Raw genomic sequence first — 19,335 nt, forward strand, 5'->3', positions numbered from 1 at the left:
GGGGGCGGTGGAGGAGGGGCAGAAGAAGGGGGAATCAGGGCCCTACCCTCAAGAAGCTCAACTGAGTAAGAAAGAAAATCAAATTTATTACAATACAAAGCACAGCAACAGAGGTACAGAGAGAGCCGTGGCAGTCCGGAAGAGGGGGCAGCTGACTCAGTGAGCTGGAGGAACGAGGGCATGGAGCTAAGGCCTGCAAGGAGATGTGTTGCTTAAGCTGAGTTTTAAAAGAAGTTAGCTAGCAGGTGGATGGCTTGGCAGTAGCAGACAGGAGAGAGTTTTAGATAATGGGATGAGCAAATGTGAAAGAACATTCCAAATGCAAGGCAACTGCAGATTTCAGCAGGGGGACTAGGTGCATGAGGGTCAAGAGTGAACAGCTGGGCAGATGGTGAGACACTGTGCTGAGGGACTAAGATTCTGTCTGTGAGGCCCGGGAAAGTGCCAGCGACCTAAACTGGAAGATGGAGGAAAGCAGGCAAGAGCGCAGGAGAGCGGAGGAGAGCGCCACTCCAGATTTCATCTCCTAATGGAGGCTCCTTTCAATGGGCTCTGTGGCAGTCTGAGTTCAACTCCACTCATTCCCAGGCAAAACCAAGGGGCCACCTCCCACCTCGCAATCAGAAAGGACTCTGAATGAATATTGGGGGGCGGGGAGAGGAGAAGCAGAGATAAGTCAGGGTAAGGATGTCTTCTTTAATAAAGTGTGTAAAGAAGAGTTGTTAAAGTCATCATTCTACCTCTTACAAACACACCAGGAATTTATAAAGGAAATCTACAAAATTCTAATTCATCAATTTCATGGGTCCCATGATCCACTATATTAAGTCTTCATCAATTTACTGTCATTAAGCCCAAATCATGCTGATTTAAATTAATAAAAAGAAAATGGCCTTTTAAATCTTTATCTCTTTTCCTACCACTGTAAATGTTCCTCAGAATCAAAAGCTAAAGAGTATTTTTAGTATTAACCTTGGAATTATGCTTAGTGGCTGCCGTGTGCACAGAATGATGCAACAAACTCGTTCTTCGAGTCTCAGAAGCAAACTAAAATACAATACTCATTAATGAATAGACAAAGAACTCCAGTTCTGGCGAGGGTGGGGGCATCACGCCCACACTGTTGGTGAGAGTGAAAATGGTCTCAAAAGGTTCATGCAGAGTGGCAGAGTACACTGTAAGTGAAAATCTAAAAACCTCTTAACCCAACACTTCCATTTCTAAGACTTACACAGGACATGAAAAGCATTAATCCCTAAAAGGAGAAAGTTAATCAATGGAACTACATTAAAATTAAGATCCTCTGTTCTGCACGAGACACCATTAACAGAATAAAAAGGGCAAGCTACTGAAAGTTGGAGAAGGTATCTGCAACTCATATAACCAAGAAAGATCTTGTATCTAAATTACATAAATCAGTAAGAAAAAGGAAACCCAGGAAAAGAATAGGCAAAAGACTATGAATTAAGCACTGCACCAAACAGGATATCAAAATGGCTGATATTCACACATAAACCTGTTTAACTCCACTAACAATAAGGGAAACACATTATAATGCAAATTAAGCCACAAGGAGAGATCACCACATCCGTAAGAATGGCTAAAATTAAAGTTTAACAATACCAAGTACTGCTGAGGATGAGAAACAGGTACACTGAAAATGGATCCAACCAACTGAGAATAGTCTGGCATTATCTGGCACATTATCCTACAACCCACCAATGTCAGTCCTACGTTTGGATTCCCTAGAGGAATATATGCACACGTGCACACACACACACATACACATGCACGCACACACACCATGAAGTACATCCAGTGTTCACGGCAGCGACATCTGTTAAAACCTGCGCTATACACAACCGAAGTGCCCACGATCAGCAGAATCAAAATATGGTAGCATACAATAAAGAATGAACTACACAACATAGGTGAATCTGAAAAACAAAATGGTGAATGAAAGAAGCCAGACACAAAAGAATGCGTACTATAATGACTCCATTTGTAAGAAGTTCAAAAACAGGCAAAACTAAACTACACTGTTGGGGATGCAAACACAGCTGGGACACAATAAAGATATGCAAGAAAAGAACTTCGAAACAGAATAGTAGTTACTTTTAAGGGGAGGGGAGCTGTGAGTGGGAAAGTGTACTCGGGGCTGCTGGCTGCCAGCCACGCTCCAAGACTTGATCTGAGTGGCAGGTACGAGGGTGTTTACTTTATGACATTTATCAAGCTGAAAATTTATGTTGCATGTCTTTACATTTTTACAATAAAAAAGTTTTAAAACAAAAAATAATTCCAGAATTTCCAGCAAGGAACACTACTGTGGACAGTTATTTGAAGTAAAACTGTAGAATATTTAATGAGAAATGATGACGCAACAAGTGAATTAAGCAGTTAAATTTACACGTTATGATTACATCATCTATTTGAAAAGAAAAATCGTGTGAGCATGTGTGCACAGACAAAAGACAAGAGCGACACGCCTCACGTGTATTAGCCATTGCACCTCTAGGTGGCAGAGTTCTGAGGACTTTCTTTTTGATTTGGGGTATTTTCTACAATTAACGTGTATTGTTTTTTGTGATAAAAAAATGACATTTAAAAAATTATAATGCTAAATCCTTCTTTGACAGCTAAGTCACTAAAAGCGAATTTCCTTCCTCTAGGTCCCAGAGTCTAGGGGAACCTAGTGTTGATTACAAATCTCATTAAACAGAAATACTGCCCACTTGTTTGCAATTCAACTACCCCAAATTTCCAAAGCCATGTATTTTCAGTAAAAAGCAAACAAAATGTTTAAGAAAATGAAAGCAAGATTTGCAATTCTAATTCTGCCTTTTTAAAGATCCTTAATCTCTCCATGTAAACTTCAGACATCTGGTATCATAAATTTCCAAACATTAACTGTAGACATCTGAAAAAACAATGAAATGGGCTACTGAGAATTATAGGCATCAGATAATATGCTCTCAGACTCAAGACTTTAATTTTTTTGCAAGGATATTTTCTATCAAGAAACGTTTTTTTAGCTCTCTTCCTCGGCGCTGCCTGCGGAGGTGGCAGCCATCTGTTACTGGGCATCATGGCTGCCCTCAGACCTCTGGTGAAGCCCAAGATCGTTAAAAAGAGGACCAAGAAGTTCATCCGGCACCAGTCAGACTGCTATGTCAAAATTAAGCACAACTGGCGGAAACCCAGAGGCACTGACAATAGGGTGCGCAGGAGATTCAAGGGCCAGATCTTGATGCCCAACATTGGTTACGGGAGCAACAAGGAAACAAAGCACATGCTGCCCAGTGGCTTCCGGAAGTTCCTAGTCCACAACGTCAAGGAGCTTGAGGTGCTGCTGATGTGCAACAAATCTTACTGTGCAGAGATTGCTCACAATGTCTCCTCCAAGAACCGCAAAGCTATTGTGGAAAGAGCACCCCAGCTGGCAATCAGAGTCACCAATCCCAACACCAGGCTGCGCAGTGAAGAAAATGAATAGACAGCTTGTTGTGCACGTCGTATTTGTGTTATAAAACCATAAAACAACAACAAAAAAAAAGGAACTTAAAAAAAAAAATTAACAGGTAATGAGTGATCCTTTGCTGAAACCTGATTTAAAATGTTATGAAAGACAATACTGGGGTATTTAAATGTGACTGCATAGTAGATATAGAAGGGTTGCAATAATGTTAAATTTCCTGAGTGTGATAATTACATTGCACTTATATATGGGAATGCCCTTGGATCAATGTATAACCCTTGTGTCCTTTTTCTTACTTTTTAAAATGAAGTATAACTTACATAGAATAATGTGCACAGTCTTAAGTATACTATCTGATGAGTTTGACAAATGCTTATCAAAATATAGAACATGTCCAACATCCCTAAAAGGTCCTCTGTGCCCCTTCCTAGTCAACCCCGACTCTACAATGCCCTCCCACCCCATTGAGACGACTGTTCTTATTTCTATCACGAAAAATCACTTTTGCCTATTCATGGCCTTTATGGAAATGGAATCATACAGTCTATACTCTTTTGTGTCTAATGTTGATGAAATTCATCCCTGTTGCTGCAGGCATCAGTAGTTCATTATCCATTATTACAGAGTAGTATTCATATAGACAACCATGTGTTTACCTATTCTCCTGTTGAAGGACATCTGTATTATTTCCAGATTTGGGCTATTATGAATACAAAGCTACTATGAACATCCTTGCAGACACCTTTTTCTGGTTTTCATCTCTCGTGTGTAAATATTTAGGAACAGAATTGCTGGGTTTGGGATGAATGAATGCTTAATTAAAACAAACAAGAAAACAACTTCCAGACATTTCCAAAGATTTCCACTCCCAGCAGCACTGTATGGAGTTCCAGATGCTTCAAATCCTCATCAGATGGTGTTGTCAATCTTACTGTAGCCATGCTAGCAGATGCAGTGGTACCTCACGGGGGTTTTATTTTTCATTTTTCTGATGACTAAAGATATTGAGCACTTTTTTATATGCTTACTGGCCATTCTCTTATCTTCCTTTTTGAAGTGTCTGTTCAAGTCTTTTACACATCTTTAAATTGAGTCATTTGTCTTTTTATTATAGTTGCAGGAGTTCTTTGTTCTGGATCCTTTTAAATACTGATCATGGGCATGTGTTACTTTTACAAACAGATACATTTTAAACACTTTCTTTGGAAATAGTTTTGTATTTACAGAAAAGCTGGAAGAGTAAAAGCAGCACAAAGAATACTTGCCTATACTTTTTACCCAAATTCACCTCCTAACACAAGTAAGTGTTCTTAAAATACATGAAGTATATTAGTTTGGCAAGGCAACTGTAGCTAATGATGAAAATACTACTACTAATAAATAAATAAACCTGAATATTTTCCCCTAAGTCAGATATTTTTTTAAAGATTTTATTTTTAAGTAATCTCTACACCCAACATGGGTCTCAAATTTACAATCCCGAGATCAAAAGTCGCATGCTCTACTGACTGAGCCAGCTAGGCATCCCAAGTCAGATTTATTTTTTTAAAAGAGCATTTTTTAAAAGATTTTATTTATTTATTTGACAGAGAGAGCACAAGCAGGGGAGCAGCAGGCAGAAGGAGAGGCATGGGGCTCTCAATACCAGGACCCCGGGATCATGACCTGAGCCTAAGGCAGACGCTTAACTGAGCCACCCAGGTGCCCCCCAAGTCAGATATGTAAAAATAAATAAATAAATAAAAGGCACTGTGAATGTAACAAGCCCCAAACATGAATAAAATAGAACACTAAAATTTCAACTGATGAAATTTCACCTGCCCAAGATTAGGTTTTGAACTGGAAAAACAGATAAACAAATCCCAGGTATGCCTTTTCTTTCTTTGTAGATCTGATAAACACTTCCTGAGCAAGAAATGGCTATGGCTCCTTAGGGAAGGCTGATCTAGGGGTGTTGAATATAAATTATTAAAAACTAACAGCATGCTGACCACTCAACAGTATACTAGAATTCCTAACAATACTTATTCTTAAAAAAGAGATTAAAAGAGAGTGTTCTAATTTCCAGACAGTATAATTATCTACACTGAAGAGCCAAGAGATTCAGACCTAGTTAAGAAATTCAGCAAGGTTGTGAGATTCAAGAATACCTTAAAAACTCAGCAATAACATCACCAATTAGAAAATGTAATTTATAAGAATATAAGATACTTAAGAACAAGTTTCACAAAAGAAATACAATCTTATGAAGAAAATAAAACTTTACAGAGAAAGGTTTAAAACTTAAACAGAGAGCCACACCATCTTCTATATTAAGAAAAACTCAACATTGTAAAGATGCCAATTCTCCCCAAAATGATTTGTAAATTCAGTAAAATTTCAATGAAACATAATTTTTTTTTAATACAACTTGACTCTGCTAAGGGCCACAAGAGCCAAGACACTCTTGAAAACAGAGTAAGAAAAGGGAGGACCTGCTTTTTTAGAAAGCTCTAGTAATTGAGCAAATAGAGAACAGGACAAAAGAAGAACAGAAACCAATCACTACAGGATATGGGGTTTCTTTTGGGAGTGACAAAAACGTTCTGGGATCAGACAATGGTGATGCCTGCATGACTTTATGAATACACTAACAGCCACTGAACTGTACACTTTCTGTGAGTTCTATCCCAATAAAGCTGGGTTAAAAATGTCTTTCTGAATTTAACTTGACAGTTCTGAAAACATGAAGGAATTTAACCAGAATCTGTAAAAATCACATAAAAACTATTAATGTGCACAGAAAGTTTATAGCTTCAAAGGTAAACTTCAGCTTTGGACAATGGAAGCAAAATGGTCCGTTAGCGATGTTTTAATTTTGTTATATGAATCCTAGAGAGGAATTAAAACTAGCAAAGCAACCTCTGTGTATGCTTGAGAAAAGACTTCATCATTTTTAAAAATACTTAATGTAAAAAAAGGTTCTATTGAATTTGAACTCCACTTGCATTATCACAAGCAGTTTCAATATTATAGCTGTCAAAGAAAGAAAAGACCTGTTATTTTAAAAATGAACACACTCCTGGAATACAGTTTAAAGAGAAAAAAACTGAGTTCTTAAAGACAAAAAAGAAGCTTCCATCAATCAGAAATAAATTCTCATCTATGATTTGCCACCCATCGCTGCAAAGCTTCTAGTCGATGGTGACATGACCACAGGGGTCTATGACCCCTCCCCTGAAACCCTTGGATCTAGATGTGCTTTAGAATTCAGGATTTCTTGGGGCGCTTGGGTGCTCAGTCAGTTAAGCGTCTGCCTTCGGCTCAGGTCATGATCCCGGAATCCCAGGATCGAGTCCCACATCGGGCTCCCTGCTCAGCGGGGAGTCTGCTTCTCCCTCTGACCCTCCCCCCCTCATGCTCTCTCTCATTCTCTCTCAAATAAATAAATAAAAATCTTTAAAAAAAAACCAGAATTCAGGATCTCTTGAATTTGGGGGTGGTAACAGTGCATATAGTTTTAATATATCATGTATTAAACACACATTAATATTTTTTGAAATAACACGTATGCATATACCAACTAAAATAAATAGCCTTGTCAATTTGGATCAGAGCGTTGCCACCAAATGAGTTTAGACAGGACAGGTTTTACTGCCAAATGAGTTAGGAAAAAAAATTTTCACTTCTCAAAATATTTTAGATTTTAGGGGTGCCTGGGTGGCTCAGTCTGGGCCTCTGACTCTTGGTTTCAGCTCAGGCCATGATCTCAGGGTTATGGGATGGAGCCCCAAGTTAGGCTCTGTGCTTAGAAGGGGGTCTGCTGCTTTCTCACTCCCTCTCCAGGTCCTCCCCCAGCACACGTGAGCCCTCTCTCAAATAAATAAATAAATCTTTAAAAAATATATTTTAGATTTCAGAATTGTTAATGAGATTATGGACTGTAGAGAAAGCATGTCTCTCAGTAAAATTTTTGAAAAGATCTGGAAGTTTTATAATTCTACTTTTCTCATCACAGGTATAAACTAAAATGTAAAAAAATATTAATGACCTAGGAAATGAACAGAGGGTTGCTGGGGGGGGCGGGTAACTGGGTGATGGACATTAAGGAGGGAATGTGATGTAATGAGCACTGGGTGTTCTATAAGACTGATGAATCATTGAACTATACCTCTGAAACTAACAATACACTATATGTTAATTACTTAAATTTAAATTTAAAAACCCCAAAAAATAACTTAAAAAAAAAAACAACAAAAATACATAAAGGATAAAAAACAATAAAAACCCACCTTAATAAATACATTACCAATCCCATCAATCCTCCTGGTTGCCCCTTTTGATTCTGTCCTCCTTTCTCCCCAGGTAACCAGTTTTCTGAGTTTTGTGTTTGAGTCTTATTTTTCATAATGGTTCAACTATATATGTATATATCCTTAGATAATATATTTTTAAATTTTTCATGCTTTTGAATTAGCTTTGTATCAACAGCATACTGTAGGTACTCTTCTAAGACTTGCTGTTCATACAATTCTATGTTCCTGGCCACCCAACATATTGATACACAGCACTTAGTCTTTTCATTGCTATTATTCATTCTATGGATATACCACAATTTATTTACCAATTCTTTTGTCTGATGGATATTATGTTGCTTACACTATGTTGCTTATTATGTCTTGCTCTTACAAACAATGGGATTATGAACTTCCTTGTACATGCAAGAATTTCTCTAGGACATATACCTACTGAATTACTGAATGTGAGGGGAGGCATACCTTCAACTGTATAGGATAAACCAAATTGTGGTCAAAAATGATGATTGCAGGGGCACCTGGGTGGCTCAAGGAGTTAAGCACCCGACTCTTGGTTTCGGCTCAGGTCATCATCTCAGGGTTATGGGATGGAGCCTCGCATTGGGCTCTGCGCTCAGCACGGAGTCTGCCTGTGATTCCTTCCCCCTCTCTCCCCACCCTCTCTGTTCTTCCCTCCGCCCCTGGCTCATGCTCTCTCTAATAAATAAATAAAACCTTTAAAAAAAAAATTAATGAAATGTTTTCTTCAAGCCTCAAAGAAAGCCTCCAAATCACCTCCATTTACCCATTAAAACGTTAAGGAAGTAGTCCACTGGAAAAACTCTCACGCATTTGCACATGGAGACTACAAAAGTAAAAGGAGATAACTGCAGTGGTATTTGTAATAGTAAAAAAACTAAATATCCATAATAGGGGACTGGATAAATAACATCAGGTATATTGGTATGATACACTATTAAACGGTAGCTGAAAGAAATAAAAATACACCTATATAAAACAAACAGACCACTCATTTTTAATGGATCCACATGAATAGGAAGGATACACATTAATGAGTGTTTGCTACTGGGAAAGAACAAGGGCCATAGGCCTGGGTGGCAGGTGAAGGGATAGGGGTAGGGTAGGGTCTGGTGTGGAGGTGTGGAAGTCAAAGTCATTTCCCACTTTCTTTGCACAAAGGCCTGAGCTTCCATTTAAACATGGCGAAAGGGACACAATTCTTTGCATCCTCCTGAAGCCTCTTTAGAATGACTCTAAGAGAATAATAAAGATATAAATGGACAAAGGGAAAGGGGGAGGAAAAGGCAGATGAGAGATGTCAACAGATGGAAGATGGATAGCAGGAAGACAGGCAGTAACTGACTCAGCAGGGAAAAGAAAGCTGAAGTCTGAGGCTACAGAGGGAAAAGCCAAAAAGCTGGCCAGTTAGTACTGTAAAACCCCCAAGAGGCCAGTGATTAAAGGTCCAGGAACCACTGCACACAGAGGCGAGGCATGGGAATGAAAACAGGAGAACTTGTTGGAAGTCCGAGCCAAAGTAGGACCCCTCAGGTCTCCTCTCTGTCCCCCAACAATCAGGCAATATCCATCTCTAGCCTCAGAAGAAAATAGGAGATTTAATTCTGGCTGGACTGAACCAGAGAGGGTCCAGAATAGAAGACACCAGCTCAAGGAATGGGGGAGGAAGTGAGATGCTTCACTCTAAGCAGGAGCAGTAAGTCAAAGATGACATATAAAACAGTGACGCCATCAGCTCCCTTCTCCAATTCGGCTCCCAAAGCTCTCCTCATGGTGGTAGCCCTGCAACCCCAGCCCTAGACTGCTCTCAGCTAGCTGGCAAGAAAGGAAAGGATTTATCTTCCCAGAAAAAGTGACCAGCCTAAGAGAAAACACCTTCTGGTGGAGAACTGGGGATTTAAAAAAAACAAAACAAAAAAAGCATCTGGGTCCCCACTATCACATCCAACAATAGTGCCCACAAGCACAGAATCTGCCAGTTCTCTCACCGTGAATGACTATCAAGGGCCACCAGATATTTGAGCACAACTGTCAGATCAAACAGCAACCAAAAACAAAAGGACGTGAAAGGAAACAGAGATAATGAAGATTTCACAGTAAATGTTCTCAAAGAGATAGTCCCAAAACAAAAAGTACAGAAGGCTATTTAAAAAAAAAATAAAGGAACATCAGTGAATGTGAGCAATCCTGCTAGGAACACAAAATGATACAAAACTCCCAGAAACAACAACAAATAGGTTATATCCCAAAGAACTGACTCAGAAGAAAAAGAAAATAGGTTTGCATCAAGAAAGTCTCACAACAAACGTAAATTCTAAGAAGAGAAAACAGAAAAGACAGAAATACAAGATGTTTTCCCAAAACGAAAAGACCCGAGTTTCCAGATTTAATAAGGCAAAATGCCCTGCAAAATGAAAAAAGATGCATTCCACAGCACTGCACCATGAAATTTCAGAAAGAGAACTGAAAAAGAGATCCTAAAATCTTCCATTCAGAAAGAACACATCACAAAGGAATGAGAATGGCATCATGCTTCTCAAGAACAGTTTTGGAGAAACTAATGTTTTTTGTTTTTTGTTTTTTAAGATTTATTTGTTTGACAGAGAGTACGTGCCAGTGGGGGTGGGGAGGGGCAGAGGGAGGGAGAGAGAGTCTCAAGCAGACTCCTCGCTGAGCACAGAGCCCGACGTGGGGCTTGATCTCATGACCCTCTGAGATCACGACCTGAGCCAAAACCAAGAGTTGGACGTTTAACTGACTACACCACCCTGGCACCCAGAACGTAGTATTTTCTAAAATGCTTTTTTTTTTTAAGTTTTATTTAAGTAATCTCTACACCCAACATGGTGCTCAAGCCCATGTCCCCGAGATTGTATTGCATGCTCTTGATTGAGCCAGCCAGGTGCCCCTCTTCTAAAATTCTTAAGTCAAACCAATAATCCAGTATGGAACACAGGATAAAGATATGTAAGGTTTCAAATAATTTACCTCCTACGCACTTGTTCTCAGGAAGTAACTGGAGAACCTGTTCCACAAATAACAACAATAAACAACAAGCCAAACTAAACTAAAACAAAAATTATATACACACAAGATCTAGGAGAGAAACTATATCACAGAAGACAGGTGAAAAGAATTCCCAAGGTGGTGATGAAGGGAAAGCCCAGGAAAACAGATGTATGTCAAACAGGGTAACCAACTCACCCTAATTTGCCTGGGACTTTCCCAGTTTTAGCACTAAAAGTTCTGTGTCCCAGGAAATTTCTCAGGACAGTTGGCCCCCCTACAAACATACCAGGAACAGGAGAAAGGACGGCTCCCAGACTGACCTTCAGAAGGAAGACTGAAACTGACGTGTCGGACCGTATCAAGAATTTTATCACCATTAACAGCATTAGATTCATCTTTTCTGTTTGTAATCCATTTTGGTTTTTCCTCATCGTCTTTGTTATTTTACTTAATTTTTAAGTGTGTGAAACAAAGCATGGTTATAAAAGCCCAAACTATACAGAAGGTTATGCTCAAAGAACTGACACTGCCCTTATCCCTTTCCTTCCCACCTTACCCCCAACTGCACGCTCTGTTCCTACCCATCCCCTGTTGGGTGACCAATCTGATTAGTTTCTGGTTTCTTCTTGGGGTTCTTTCTGCATGAATGATTATATACACATCTATTTTATTTCGCTTTTATCCTCAGACAAACAAATTGCATGCCATACACAGTATTTTGCACTTGCTTTTTTCACTTAACCATATATCCTGCAAATTACTCAATCATTTCATAGACAGTCTTCATTCTCTTCTCAGCTGCATAAAATTCCATGATGCAGATGTACCAAAGTTTATTCACACACCCATTCCCCCATGTACTGGCATTTAGGTGGCTTTTAACATTTCACAAATAAAAATACTACTGTCTTGAATAACCTCATGAATCTGTACTTTTGTATTGTTAAAGGTGCATCTTCAGGGTAAATTCCTGAAGTAGAAATGCTGAGTCAAAGGTTAAATGCAAACGTAATTCTGTTAACAATGCCAAATCCCCCTCAAAAAAGGTTGCATGGATTTGTATTCCTAACAGCAATGTATGAGAATGCCTATTTTCCCAGAGCCTTGAGAAGAGAAAGCACTGTGATATCAGCAGAAAATTTTAAAGTATTTCAAATGACTAACATAACCACACTGAAGGAGGGAAGGTGTGGAACTAGCCCGAAGTAACTTTTGAATCCGCTATTTTAACTATGTAAACTTGCGCTCAAGAACTAAATAAGCTATAAACAGTGAGCTCTCCTTTTAATAGATTTGTTTTCCACAGTGGAAGGGGGCTGGCAATTCTGAAACCATTAAATGTTTATTCTGAATTGAGCAAATGATCAGATATAAAGTAGATAATGCAAGCAAGGATTTTCACTGTTGGAGCAGCAAGTTATAAATATGGGAAGGGGTAAAGCTAGAATGAACCCTACAGTAAGAGACTGGAATTGAAGGTATCACTATGAACCAACATATGTAAAGACAGACAAATACAGAAACAGACATAGATGTATACATGTACACTATTCTGAACTAAGAGTATCCTGAGTTCCCTGGAAAAATGGCTGATTCCAAAGCTGGGGCTGGAAAATGTAAGCTAAACCCAGACATCTTGCTGGACCAGAAAGCAAAAAAGTACAAAAATGTTCGGAATGAGGGGGACCTGTCAGGACACGAAAGCCACGGTGAAGGGAGTCCCGCTGGCCACATTTGCACAATTCATGTGTTAAAGCTAATGACGGCAACAGATAAGTCAATAGTAAAATAAGAATCCAAAAATCCATAATGAATAAACAAATGAGAAAAGAAGGCTCTTCCTTACTGCAGAATGCCAATTAATAAATGTCAAATGAATTTTAAAAATCGCCACTTGACAAGCGTCAGAATAGAGATTGTTTCAGGCTGGACTCATTCATCAGGGGATGCTAAAACTAGTGGATGAAAGTCTGATGAGACTAATTATATAAACTCAAAGTATCTCCTCACAAGATACTTCTTATTTACAGTAGAGAAAATGGCAGACACCACCTCAACCAAGTGATTGAAGTTATTATGAGAAATCAGACAGGGGTGCCTGGGTGGCTCAGTCCTTAAGCATCTGCCTTCGGCTCAGGTCATGATCCCAGGGTCCTGGGATTGAGCCCCGCATTGGGCTCCCTGCTCAGTGGGAAGCCTGCTTCTCCCTCTCCCACTCCCCCTGCTTGTGTTCCCTCTCTCGCTGTGTCTCCCTCTGTCAAATAAATAAATAAAATCTTAAAAAAAAAAAAAAGGCATATACCACTTAGTAAACTCATGAAAGCCCACTGTCAACGACAGGGTTTGTCAATGAGGCAGCTCTGATTCTGAGTTGATGGGCAGCCACTCAATGAAATAGACACACCCGCACAGTTGGAAACAGAGGATGAAGATACAACTGATGTGTTCCAGCAGCAGACAGGTGTCTACTAAGAAGGGAACCTGTTACTTTACTCTAAAACTCTGTTCCTCCAGACCAAGACATTCTCAATGAGAAAACCGCAATTTTGTTCCACCACATCCTGACTACTATAGTATCGTTTTCTTGATTCTTTCATTTTCCCCTTCCCCATTCCTTATTGTACATAAAGTAACCATGTACATGCACAAGCATATTGTTTTTTTTTTTTAAACTAAATGGCTAATGGTTTATTTTGATCAACATAAAGTACAGATGGGGTGGGGAACTGCTTCTGTGAGAATACCCCCTTCTCCATTAGTAGCATGCTCATTCGGCTCTTATCTTTGTATTCCAGTAAGTTATTTTGCTCTGTTAAAACAAATAAAAAAGAACATAAAAATCCTTGCACTCCTTGTTCGATTGTAGAATTTTAAATGTTTTTCATTTATCACTGTAAAACCAAGGACAATTTTATAACATTTTCGTACATAGCTGTTACATATACGTCAATCTGTCTTTAAGCAGGGATAAATTACTCTATAAGAAATGAATCTTAGATAGTTTTCCCTTCAAGTCAAGCATCTTGTTGTTTAAATAAACTTGTTTAAAAAAAAGAAAGTAAATAGCCTGTACTCAAAAAATACTAATTTCACAAAAGACAAAATTTGTGGAAACTTTTCCAGATTAAAGGAAATGAAGAGACTTGACCAAAAAAATGCACTATGTGATCCAGGACTGAAGGTACCCTCAAAGAGAATTTTGTAATTAGCATTAGTAAAACAATAGGCAAAATTTGAATTAAGTATGCAGATTAGCCAGCAAGCAGTACTATATCAATGTTAATTCTCTCATTCTGATAATTGCAATGTGGTCATGAAAGAGAATTTCCTTGTTTTTAGTAAGTACTTAGAGAGAAAGGGACATTATGTCTGCAACTTACTCTGGTACAGGACAAAAACACGGGGCTCGATCCCAGGACCCTGAGATCATGACCTGAGCCAAAATCAAGAGCTGGACACTCAACCTGAGCCACCCAGGCACCCCTGATGATGAGTGATGAGTGATGTTAAGCATCTTTTCATATATCTGTGTGCCATCTGTATGTCTCCTTTGGAAAAGAAAATCTATTCAGGTTCTCTGCCCATTTTTTAATTGGATTTTTTTTTTTTTTTTTTGGTGTTGAGTTGTATAAGTTCTTCATATATTTTGGATATTAACCCCTTATTGGCTATCATTTGCAAATATCTTCTCCCATTCAATGGGATGCCTTTTTATTTCCTTCACTGTGCAAAAGCTTTTTACTTTGATGTAATACCAATAGTTTACCTTTGCTTTTGTTTCCCTTGCCATAGACATTTTTAGGATGTTTATGGTTTCAGGTCTCATATTTAGATCTTTAAACTATTTTGAGTTTATTTTTATGTATGGTGTCAAAAAGTGCTCCAGTTTCACTCTTTTGCCTGTAGCTGTCCAGTTTTCCCACCACCATTTGTTGAAGAGACTGTCTTTCTCCCATTGTATATTCTTGCCTCCTTTCTTGTAGATTAATTGACCATATAACCGTGGGTTTATTTTTGGTCTCTCTATTCTGTTCCACTGATCTATGTATCTGTTTTTGTGCCAGGACCACAGTGATTTGATTACTACAGCTCTGTAATATAGATCTTGAAATCTGGAATTGTGATACCTCCAGTTTTGCTTTTCTTTCTCAAGACTGCTCTGGCTATTCGGGATCTTTTGTGTGGTTCCATACAAATTTTAGTATTATTTGTTCTAGTTTTATGAAAAATGCTATTGGTAGTTTGATAGGGATTGCACTGAATCTGTACACTGCTTTGAGGAACACAAACATTTTAACAATATTAATTCTTCCACTGTAGCAAATATCAAGTACACACTGAAGTATTAACACTCAGGAATAAAGGTATAATGGGGCTCCAAATGGGGATCTAAAGTATTAATACTCAGGAAGAAAGGTATATTTCTAAATACAGAAAAAAGAAGTTCTTTGTTCTGTACTTAAAAACTTTTCTGAAAGCTTATCAATGTTACAAAATAAAAAGAAATTCTTTTTTAAGTGGGCAAAACAATAAACATTCAAATAGGAAGAGGATAAAAATGGCCAATAAACATGCAAAAATGTATTCATCATTTATCATCAGAAAAAATGTAAACGAGACATGAAGAAAAACATATGATCATTTCTATTAACACAGAAAAATTATTGAGAAAATTCTGACACATTCATGATAAAAACTTTCAACAAACTAGGAACAGAAGGGAACTTGCTCAACTTGATAAACAGCAAAATATGTACAAAATATCCATAGCTAACATCATACTAATGGTGAAAAATGGAATGCCTTCCCTTGAAGACTGGGAAGAAGGCAAGGATATCCACTCTCACCACTCCTATTCAACATACTGCCTGAAATGTTAGCCAGTGAAATCAGTCAAGAGAACAAAAGAAAAGGTACACAGATCAGAAAGAATATATAAAACTGGCCCTTTTCACAGATGACATGATGGTCTATATAGAAAATCCCAAGGAATTTAGAAGAAAAACTCCTAGAATTAGTGATTAAGTTTTTCAAATTCAAGAGGATATAGGTCAACACACAAAAATCAATACTGTCTATATGCAAGCAATCCACAATTAGAAACCAAAATTAAAAGCACAATACCATTTATAATAGCTTCCCAAAAAATTAAATACTGAGATATAGATCTAATAAGACATGCAAAATCTATACACTAAAACTACAAAATGCTCATGAAAATATCAAAGATGATCTAAATAAACAAAAAGACATACTAGATCCATAGACTGGAAGTCTCAACATAGTCAAGATGTCAACTCTCCCCAAACCGATCTGCTGGTTGAATGTATTTACTATGAAAATCTCAGCAGAAAACAAACTTGTAGATATAGTTAAGATGATTCTACATGGAAAGGCAAAATAATTAGAACTAAAACAATTCTGAAAAATAATAAAGTTGAAGGAATCACATCACCTGATTTTACATCCTATCATACAGCAATACAACACTGTAATCAAAATAGCATGGTAGCGACAGAGGAACAGACATATAGGTAAATGAAGAGTCCAAAAGTAAAACCTTTTACAAAATATGGCCAACTGATTTTTGACAGAGCTTTAAAAGCAATTTAATAGAGAAAGGATAGTCTTCACAAATAAATGGTAATTTAACAAGTGGTCATCCAATAGGCAAAAAAATGAACCCTGATGTAACTCTACACCTAATTCAAAAATTAACTCAAAAGGAATAACAGACCTAAATGTAAAATATAAAACTTTCAGGGGCACCCGACTGGCTCAGTAAGTGGAGTGTGCAACTCTTGATTCCATTGGGGTTGTGAGTTCAAGCTCCATGCTGGATGTAGCAATTACTTAAAAATTAAATCTTTAGAAAAATAAAACTTCTAGAATATAAGAGAAAATTTTTATCTAGAGTTAGAAAGAGTTCTTATACATGACAAACACAAACACAAAAAATCTATGAAATAAAAAAAATTTTTTTTAAGATTTTTTTTTTTTAAGATTTTACTTATTTGACAGAGAGAGACATAACGAGAGAGGGAACACAGGCAGGCGGAGTGGGAGAGGGAGAAGCAGGCTTCCCGCCAAGCAGGGAGCCTGATGCGTGGCTCGATCCCAGGACCCTGGGATCATGACGTGAGCCGAAGGCAGACGCTTAACGACTGAGCCACCCAGGCACCTCCAAAAGATTTTAAGTAATCTCTACACCCAACATGAGGCTTGAACTCATGACCTAGAGATCAAGAGTCACACACTTCACCAACTGAGCCAGCCAGGTACCACTAAATTAAAATTTTTAAATCAATAAATTAGACTTCACCAAGATTCAAAACTTTTACTCTGTAAAAGAGACTCTTAAGAAAATAAAAAGATAAGCCACAGGCTGGAAAAAATATCTGCAAATCACATATCCAACAAACAATTTGTATCTCAACAACTCTATATATTCAATTATAACAAACCAATCCAATCAGAAAATGAACAAAAGACTTGAACATAGGGGTGCCCGAGTGGCTCTGTAGGTTAAGCATCTGCCTTCAGCTCAGGTCATGACCTCAGGGTCCTGGGATAGAGCCCTGTGCTCAGCTCCCTGATCAGTGGGGATTCTGCTTCTCCCTCTCCCTCTGCTGCTCCCTCTGCTTGTGCTCTCTCTCTCTCTCTCTCAAATAAGTAAATAAAATCTTAAAAAACAGAAGATTTGAACATAAATTACACCAAAAGATATTGAAATAGAATGTAAGTACATGAAAAGATACTGAACACCATTACCCATTAGGAAAATGCAGATTAAGTCTTTTGAGATTACTGGGCATCTATTAGAACTGATAAAAGAAAAAATATTGATAATACCAAGTGCTGTTGAGAAAGCACAACAAGTCGTAACATCATTAGTGGGAATTAAAAATGGTACTCCCACTTTGGAAAAAAAGTGTGGCAGTTTCTCACAGAGCTAAACATGGTATTAATACCAGCAATTCCACTCATAGGTATTTATCCTAGAGATAAAAACATTTTCACACTGAAACCTGTACACGAATTTTCACAGTGGCTTTATGTGTAATAGCCCCAAACTAGTAACAACTCAAATGTTCCTCAATGGAAGAATGGATATACAACTTGTGGTATATTCATAAAATGGAATACCAGTTCAACAATAAAAGAAATGGTATTTTCTTTTTAAAAGATTATTTATTATTTATTTATTTAATTAATTTGACAGAGAGAGGGAACACAAGCAGGGGGAGAGGGAGAAGCAGGTCTCCCGCCGAGCAGGGAGCCTGATGCAAGGCTCAATCCTGGGACCCTGGGATCATGACCTGAGCCAAAGGCAGATGCTTAACGACTGAGCCACCCAGGCGCCCCAAGGAATGGTATTGATAAACACAACAACTTGGATAGATCCCAAGTACTATGATGAGCGAAAAACACCAATCTCAAAAGGGAACATATTATATGATTCTATTCCATTCTGAAAAATATAAAATTATAATAAGGCTATCCTAGACTATCCAGAAGATTAATTTTATATTGTCATGTAACAAATTACCACAAAGTTAGTGGTTTAAAACAACACACATTATTATTTCAAGTTTCCAGGGGTGAGGGCTCTGAGCATGACTTAGCTGGGTCTTCTGCTCAGGGGCTCATTAAGTTTCAAATCAAAGTGTCAACCAAGCTGCTTTCTTTCCTACAGCTCAGGGTCCTTTTCCAAGCTCATACGGCTACTGGCAGAAAACAATTTCTTATGGTTGTAGGACTAAGGTCAATTTCTTACTGGCTGTCAGCTAGGGCCTGAACTCAGCTCCTAAGGATCCCCATAGTTCTTGTGATATGGCCCTCTCACAACATGGCAGCTGCTTCTTCAAAGTAAGCAAGAATTACTCAATTATTCCATCTCAGACCTCCAGGTCCTCTTTTAAAAGGGCTTGCCTGACTGGGTCAGGCCAATTCAAGATAATCCTTCTTTGAGTTGACTTAAAGTCATCTGACCAGAGATTTTAATTACACCTGTAAAATCTCTTTGCCTTTGCCATATTCTATTGAGAGAAGCAAACTGAAGTTCTCACCCCCATGCCAGATAAAGAGATAATAGAAAGACCCAGGTTATCAGGGATCATTTTAGAATTCTGCCTAACACATTTAGCCTCCAGACATCCTGCCAGCTGACCAGATACATGAGAGCCCAACCCAGATCACCTCAGATAATCTGACCCAGGCCAGACCAAGAAAACACCCATCCAACCAACTTTCACAAGGAATTGTGAATTAAGTATACAATTGTTTTAAGGCACCAAGTTTTGGGATGGTTTGTTATATAGCAAAAGCTAATGGATACAACACACATAAAATACTTAGCCATATGGAATAATCAGGAGGGGCTCAATGATCAGGCAGAAATGAATCTACTGATGGGGCCAGTAATGCCACAAGGAAATGTACACACACACTTGTATTTTTAATCTAAAAATAAAAGAAATTAAGCTTCACCTATTTAGTATATGGATTGACACTGCTGCCCTTTCTCAATTCCTA

General features: G+C 38.2%; 1 protein-coding gene and 1 pseudogene across 4 annotated transcripts in view; one reads left to right on the forward strand and one right to left on the reverse strand.

Moving 5' to 3' along the window:
- Positions 1 to 19,335, reverse strand: part of ASXL1 (ASXL transcriptional regulator 1) — a 73,543-nt gene that overhangs the window by 11,129 nt on the left and 43,079 nt on the right. The window lies entirely within an intron of this gene.
- On the forward strand, positions 3,055 to 3,549 carry LOC118536465 (large ribosomal subunit protein eL32 pseudogene; annotated as a pseudogene).

This window comes from Halichoerus grypus, chromosome 10 (genome assembly GCF_964656455.1).
Source record: "Halichoerus grypus chromosome 10, mHalGry1.hap1.1, whole genome shotgun sequence".
In the NCBI taxonomy this organism is placed as follows: Eukaryota; Metazoa; Chordata; class Mammalia; order Carnivora; family Phocidae; genus Halichoerus; species Halichoerus grypus.